General features: G+C 43.1%; 1 pseudogene across 1 annotated transcript; it reads right to left on the bottom strand.

The window, feature by feature from the left end:
- Positions 1–275: 275 nt before the first annotated feature.
- Positions 276–2486, bottom strand: LOC147612416 (G-type lectin S-receptor-like serine/threonine-protein kinase At5g24080; annotated as a pseudogene). The gene is made up of 2 exons (XR_015263546.1): positions 1331–2486; positions 276–1224 (listed from the first exon to the last, which is right to left on the bottom strand). The product of XR_015263546.1 is annotated as a G-type lectin S-receptor-like serine/threonine-protein kinase At5g24080 (transcript).
- Between the last annotated feature and the right edge of the window lie 5640 nt (positions 2487–8126).

Genomic DNA, 8126 nt, shown 5'->3' with positions numbered 1-8126 from the left:
TAGGCTTTTCAGAATATGTAAGAAGTCCTAGGCTAATTAGTTCCCTATCGTGAGACCATGTGAGAAATTAGCCTATCTAATTGTATGAACTTAAATCACTTAATCATAGAGACGGAGTGCACAGGAAGACAGCTGATCAAGACAGAGAGACACACAGGTAGACAGCTTGAAACTTGTTATTACTTGCTCCGAAAGGGCATATTTATTCTTTACATACAAGGATGCTACCCTTACCCTTAGGGTGTCGCTTAGTATATTAGATGTGTCGTTTTTTTTTTCGGTTAATTAAACGTTTATACGTTTATTTCTTTTTGAAGGTTCATTCACACTCACAAGAGGGAGGGAGGTGGGACCTCTGGTATGGGCAGGATACCTTCCAACATTTGCACCACCTTTCCCATGGGCGGCCTAGCATGGAAGTCTGCCTGGATGCAGGCGAAAGCCACCTTCAGTACGACAGCTGCCTGATTCCAGTCCACAGATACTTCCTCCATTCTGGCATCCACCACCTCCTCCACCTTCTTCCCATATGCCCACATGGGAAAACACCATCTCTCGTTGCTCTCCATCATGGCCGACTCGGTGTAGAGATAGTTTCTCCTCCCGCTCACAATCTCCATTATCAGCATCCCGTAGCTGTAGACGTCTGCTTTTGCAGTGATGGGCAGATTGGAAGACCATTCCGGTGCCATGTAACCCCTAGTGCCCCTGATAGTGCTCATCTTCACCGTGTGATCCCGACGGAACAGATAAGCCAGCCCAAAATCCGCCACCTTAGCGCTCATGTAGTGCCTGTCCAGCAGTATGTTCTGTGGCTTGATGTCGCAGTGCAGAATGCAATCCAAGCACTCCTCATGCAAGTAGGTTATGCCCCTTGCTACACCCAAGCAAATCTGGAACCTTGTGCCCCAATCCAATGGATTGATCATCTTGCCTGAATTATTACTGTCGTCAAAAAGTATTTGATCCAGAGAGCCGTTCTCCATGTACTCGTACACCAACAACCTGTGGCTGCCCTCTGCACATGAAGCAATAGTAACAACAAAGCAAAAGCCGGCCACTGCTGCAATCCCAACGGTTGAAGCTATGACTACCGCTTGATCTTTAGAGCCACGGCTAACGCCTGGAGTATTGTTGAGATCTGGAATGCTTGATTGTTTTGAGCTTGGGGGTTGCCAGAAGTACTCATGGGAGCTCCAATTAGTTGGAGTGTCCACAATAGTGCTGGGTACAAGGGGGTCAGAATCAGGGATTTTCAGGAAGGCGCGACGCTTGGTTGTAGCTATTTTGCACTGGATTCTTCAGCCAGCAGTTGCCGTCTCCGATTTGCCTGTACACAGCAGTCAGACAAGAGCACTGGTCGAAGCACTGCTGCTTGCATTCTTCCTCCGACAAACCTTGCAAATGAGCCAAATCATTGGATGGGAAATCCGTGCCTTCCATCTCTACATACTTGATGCTACTGCTGCAGTTGACGATCTGGTTATTCGGACGGCATCCAGCAGACAGATCCTTGGAATCGATGGCTGAGAAGCCTGGTGGGCAAACGCAAGTGGGTTCCGGCTCATAGATGCATACACCGTAGCTACCACATAGCTGCATGACGCGGGAGCAAACGTTGGAAAAGGCAAGCCAGACGCTATTCCAGTGAGCCGAGGCTTGGTCCCAGCTATACATGCGGAGGTTGCCGTCCACGTCCAGGGTGAGCCTGCGTGCAGACGAATTAGCGCCATGGTCATTAGAAATGAATGTTGAGTTGATTGATGATGGGGAGTTGTAGAGATAGATGTTTCCGAGTGAATCGAACTGGAAGAAGATGGATTGGGCTGGAGCCTGGGGTTCCTGGAACCGGCGCCCCCCAGGACCAGTAAACTTCTGGGAAATCGGGGACGTTGACCATGTACTCGGTGTAGGTAAGCTGAAGAACTCCGGAGGTGTCGAAGATCATACTGTACCTTCCGCTGGAAAAGTTGCCGGAGCGCTTTCCGGAAATCAGCTGCATTTTGGAAGTGAAATTCTGGCTTGGGAGGAGGCTATCGGTGGGATGCTGGAAGCTCTGCCAGACATAGCCGGAGCTTATGTTCAGGAGGACGAGGTTGCCGGTGTCCAAGAGCTGGGCGCGGACGACGCCGAGACCGGAGGTGTGGGACGACCAAACAAGAGTGGACGAGTCGGAGAGGAGAAGATCGCCGGAGGCCGAGAGGGTGAGGCTGGCCGAGGCGGAGACTAGTGCATTTTCGCGGTTGGCCACCCACACGGGGTGGCCGTCCGGGGAAACGGCAAAAGAGATGGCCAGGTAGAAGAGATTCGTGGAGTTGGAGCTGGGGCGGAAAGAGAGCATGAAGGCTGAAGAGGAGGAATTTAACGGCCGGGACGATGGGGTAAGAGAGGAGCTCAACTCCAAGGTGTCCTCCGCAGCAACCTGCAATAGCGTACATATGAGAAACACAAGCAGCAGCAGCAGCAGCAGCAAGAGCTTCCCCATGGTTCTGCTCCTCCACTCATACAAAGCCATCACTCTTATATGCACTACCCATCCTCTTCCCTAGGACATCGTGCTCTCTCTCCCCCCCGGTCGACGTGCCCATCCATCCTCTCCCTGCAACTTGCCATTGATAGGTTGCAACAATAGGACTTCATCAACTTGGTGTGTGAAGATGCGGACTTTATCACATGGAGGTGGATTCTCAAGCTCCATGTATAAAAAGTCTTCATGAATTTGAAGATTTCATATTCACTCACACCCTATATATATTCACCTCACGGGCCCTAATTAATTATTGGAGAGCTAAGGTTATCTTTCTCCATCACCTCAGTGTCTTTGTACATCTCCTCCTACCCATCCTCTTCCCTAGTTCGCCGTGCTCTCTCTCTCCCCCTACCATCCATCATCCCCCAGGACGTTGTGCTCTCTCTCTCTCTCTCCCCCCCAAATTGTCGCGTCGCGTGCCCGCCATTCTCTGACCAGCCTACCATCCTCCTGCTTGCCATGCTAATAACAGCAAGCCTTCTCTCCCCACATCAATCCGAGAAGCAACTAGCCTTTAATCGTGATCGAAACCTTGGCAAATATTTTTATCTGTAACATTTGAAAGGTAAGGTTGAGCACCGCCCTCAACCATCAAGTAATTAATGACCCAAAAAACATTTGGGACCCATATTATAGGGACTAGGGAGATACTTTCCAATAATAAAAATATTCCATCAAATTTGTACTAGCATCTTTGCCTATTCTATTAGTAAATTTTGATTTTTATTGTAAGTCTCTAAAATTGAAAAATCAAAAAATAAACGTGATGCTTATTGCAAAATGTATCAAAATCACATTCACTTCTTAAATAAATATGCCGATAAACACGTTACAAAAGTTAACAAAAGGACAATCTATGAAATCACATGCACTTCTTAAATAAATATGCCGATAAACACGTTACAAAAGTTAACAAAAGGACAATCTATGAAATCACATGCACTTCTTACAGAACATTCACTTATGAGTATTTTGCTTGCATTTTGTTGCTATCATACTCGAGCCTTTCTACCAAATTCAATTAAACTTGAGTTGTGAAGACTCTAGAATCCTTGGTAAGGCTTTTAACCCTTGATATAAGGGCAAAAAAATTTCACCCTTCAAAAGAAAGGCTTATGTAAAATTAGTAAGCATGCCCTTCCAAATTTGAAGGAAGAAATGCTAGTCCATTTCTTCCCTCAAACTAAATAATGCGGTTGCCCCCTTCAAGGGTTGATTATTCAATCATCAACACCATTTGCCGTCATACTTGAGTCTATCTACCCTACTAGTTTCAATTGTCAACCTACCATAAAGTAGGGTCACTATCTACCATATTGGCTTCAATTATCAACATACCATAAACTAGAGCCACTAATTCAAATTGGTAATGTGCGTATAATGTTAGGAAAAATTTATCCTTTTCGTGTATTTTCACATAGCTTAAATATAGAAATAGTAGGAGATTTTGAATATGTTAGTATTTAAATGCATTGATGTGTGGATTTTTCAAGGAAAAACTAGCCAAGGTTAAGACCTCTTCTTGTTTTGATAGGTTTTAAAAAACTTATTTTTCTTAAGCCTCTTTATCTCGACATATGTATGTGTGTGCATATGTGTGCATGTGCATACATGCTTATGTGTGTGTGTGAGAGTTTAGAAAACCAATGTTGTTCTGGCCTAGAGCCAAGTTTGTTATGGCTTGTGTGTGTGCATGCGTGTGTGTGTGTGTGTGTGTGTGTGTGTGTGTGTGTGTGTGTGTGTGTGTGTGTGTGTGTGAGAGAGAGAGAGAGAGAGAGAGAGAGAGCCAAGTTTGTTATGGCTTGTGTGTGTAAGTGAGAGAGAGAGAGAGAGAGAGAAAGAGTAGTGGAGGTGGAAAAGGTGAAAGAAAAGTCAACATAAAACATATCAAATAATTCATCTCTTTTTCCAGTCACTCCTTCCGAATAGATTTGTTCATTGCCTTAATAGGAGTATTCTAATGTCAAGAAGTATATTGGATGCTTATTTTTATTCAAGGTCATTAAGGTGCATGGCACATGCACCTTGCCTAGGTCAATTCAAGCTCCCTGAACATTAAATGTAACAAGTCTGGGTAGAGGACCAATATGGAGACCATGGAAAAGTATGAAAAAAAATTTTATAAAGGAATCTACAAATTAAAAATTCAAATTCTACCAAATTCAATTAGCCCTAAGACTCTAGAACCCTTCTTAGGTCTTTTAACCCTTGATATAAGGGCATCACAAATTTTACCTTTAAAAATAAAGGCTTTAATATGTAAAATTACTAAGCATGCCCGTCAAAATTATAAGGAAGAAATGCTAATCTTTTTTTTGCCCTCAAACAAAATAATGGGGTTGCCCTTGAAAACCAAGGGCTGATTACTCAATCATCAACACCTTTTGCTTGTGTCCTATCATACTTAATTCTATCTACCCTATGTACACAATGGCTTTAATTGTCAACCTACCATAAAGTAGGGCGATTATTGCCAGTTAGTAGTGTGCTCATAATGTTAGGAAAATATTATTCTTTGGTGTATTTTCACACAGCTCAAATATATTTATAAAATAAAAACAGTTGGAGATTTTGAATATGGTGGTAGTAAAATGCAATGACGTGTAGGTTTTTAAAGGAGAAACTAACAAAGGTTAAGGCCTCTTCTTGTTTTGATTGGTTTAAAAAGACCTTTTCTTCTCAAGCCTCTCTATCTTAGCATATATATGTGTGTGCATGTGCATACATGCGCACTTGTGTGTGTGTGTGTGTGTGTGTGTGTGTGTGTGTGTGTGTGTGTGTGTGTGTGTGTGTGTGTGTTCTTAAGCCTCTCTATACCAACATATGTATGTGTGTGCATACGTGTGCATGTGTGCATACGTGTGTGTGTGTGTGTGTGTGTGTGTGTGTGTGCACTTGCTTGTGCATATGTGTGTGTGTGGTTTAGCCTAGAGACAATTTAAAATTTGAAAAGTCATACTCAAAATGGTGGGAGAAGAAAAAAGACACCTTAAAAAATTTCAACTTCTATATTATAGGTAAATTGAAAGTAAGAAGAAAATACATGTTTGAAAAGACCAATTCATGTTCAACCCAAAGAAAAAATTACCATTTCTTGTGTTGAATAAAGGAAATACTTGTTTAAACTTGTCAGTTCTTGCCTAACCCATTATGAAAAGGATTAATGTAAGGTTTAGAAAGATGGGTTTCCTAAACACGAGAGAGAGAGAGAAAGAGAGAGAGAGAGAGAGAGAGAGAGAGAGAGAGAGAGAGAGAGAGAGAGAGAGTTTGTGGATGGAATAAAATGTACAATGTCATTCAAGTAGAATACTTTTATTACAAGGTAGCACATGGCCAGTAGGCATGCCTCCAAAGCAAACACGAGAGAACGAGAGAGAGAGAGAGAGAGAGAGAGAGAGAGAGAGAGAGAGAGAGAGAGAGAGAGAGAGTTTGTGGATGGAATAAAATGTACAATGTCATTCAAGTAGAATACCTTTATTACAAGGTAGCACATGGCCAGTAGGCATGCCTCCAAAGCAAACATGAGAGGTCACTCACCATAAGTTGCCATGCATAGATCCCTTTTGTTACACCACCACATAGTCTTGGCTTGACTTGAGTATTTGGCCACCTCGTTTTCATCCACATAGTCTTGGCTTGACTTGAGTATTTGGTAACCTCGTTTTCATCCACATAGTCTTGGCTTGACTTGATTATTTGGTCACCTCATTTTCATCCATATAGCCTTGTCTTGACTTGATTATTTGGTCACCTCATTTTCATCCCCATAGTCTTGGCCTAACTTGGCTATTTGCTCACGTCATTTTCATCCATATAGTCTTTGCTTGACTCATTTTCAATGTTGATCTTTTTCTTATTTTTCTTTTTGAGCTTCCTTGTTTTCGTTCATCTCCTCCTTGTTTTTTATATAAACTTTAGAGAAACATCATTTATTTGGAGAAAGGATTTGCATAAAATACGATGACTCCATTTTCCAAGGTTGGTAAGGAGTGAATAATCTTGTTTATTAAAGGGGGAAAAGGGGAGAGACAAAGAAACTAATATTAACATCTGCAAAAGGCCAAAATAGCCTATGGACCAAATAAGAAGTAAAAGGCCATGTTGATTTTGAGCTAAATCTACGATTCAGAAGAGAAAACATACATTCTACCAACCAACAAGTAAATTTGTAATTTGTAATCAGCTGCATTTTGGAAGTGAAATTCTGGCTTGGGAGGAGGCTATCGGTGGGATGCTGGAAGTTGGAGTTGGAGTTGGAGTTGGGGCGGAAAGAGAGCATGAAGGCTGAAGAGGAGGAATTTAACGGCCGGGACGATGGGGTAAGAGAGGAGCTCAACTACAAGGTGTCCTCCGCAGCAGCAGCAACCTGCAATAGCGTACATATGAGCTTCCCCATGGTTCTGCTCCTCCACTCTTACAAAGCCATCACTCTCTGCACTACCCATCCTCTTCCCTAGGTCATCGTGCTCTCTCTCTCCCCCCCCTGGTCGACGTGCCCATCCATCCTCTCCGTGTGCAACTTGCCATTGATAGGTTGCAACAATAGGACTTTATCAACTTGGTGTGTGAAGATGCGAACTTTATCACATCATTGAGGTGGATTCTCAAGCTCCATGTATAAAAAGTCTTCGTGAATCTGAAGATTTTATATTCACTCACACCCTATATATATTCACCTCACGGGACTTATATGGTTTGCTGATAGGCGTGAAGGAGAAAGACGGTGTGTATGTGTGTCACGCAACTATGCATTATGCGATAATGTCCACTATGTATGCCCTACATGGTCATATGCGCATTATTTGTGTGTATCAAAAGAAGTATGCGCTAAAGCACATACATGCACTCACGAGCGCATAGCACATAATGTTAGCGCATATGCGACATATACGCATATGCGCTCACATTAGTGCATACGTGCAGTCTTGAGAGTGCATATGCGTGTGTATCAAAGAAAGTATGTGCTCACATTAGTGCATACGTGCAGTCTTGAGAGTGCATATGCGTGTGTATCAAAGAAAGTATGTGCTCACATGCTTGCATACATGCTCTCATAAGCACATATGAGTGAAGATGCGAGCACATGTGCGCTCCCATGAGTGCACATGTGTGCTCCCATGAGTGCATATGTGTGCTCACATATGCAGCATATGGACTCATGAGCGCATACGTGCGCCAATGTGAATGCATATGCACACATATGAGCTCAATGCAATCACATTAACACATACATGCGCTTATGAGATCGCATATACACGCATATGTGAGCACACATATGCGCTCACATGCATGCATATTATACGCTAATGTGCATGCATATGTGCTCTCATAAGTGCATGTATGCGTAATTGCGAGTGCATTTGTGTTCATATTAGCGTATACATGCACTCATGAGAGTGCATATGCATATATGTGAGCTATCAATGTGCTCAAATGATTGCATACATGCTCTCTCATGAGCACATATGTGTGCCTATGTGAGAGCGTATGCATGCATGTGAGCACATATATGCGCTCACATAGGCACATATGTGTGCCTATGTGAGAGCGTATGCATGCATGTGAGCACATATATGCGCTCACATGAATGCATATG

The sequence above is a fragment of the Cibotium barometz genome, chromosome 45 (genome assembly GCF_041138505.1).
Source record: "Cibotium barometz isolate CiBa-2024 chromosome 45, ASM4113850v1, whole genome shotgun sequence".
Classification (NCBI taxonomy): domain Eukaryota; kingdom Viridiplantae; phylum Streptophyta; class Polypodiopsida; order Cyatheales; family Cibotiaceae; genus Cibotium; species Cibotium barometz.
Note: the sequence above shows the minus strand (reverse complement) of the source record. Positions and strands in the feature narration are given on the sequence as shown.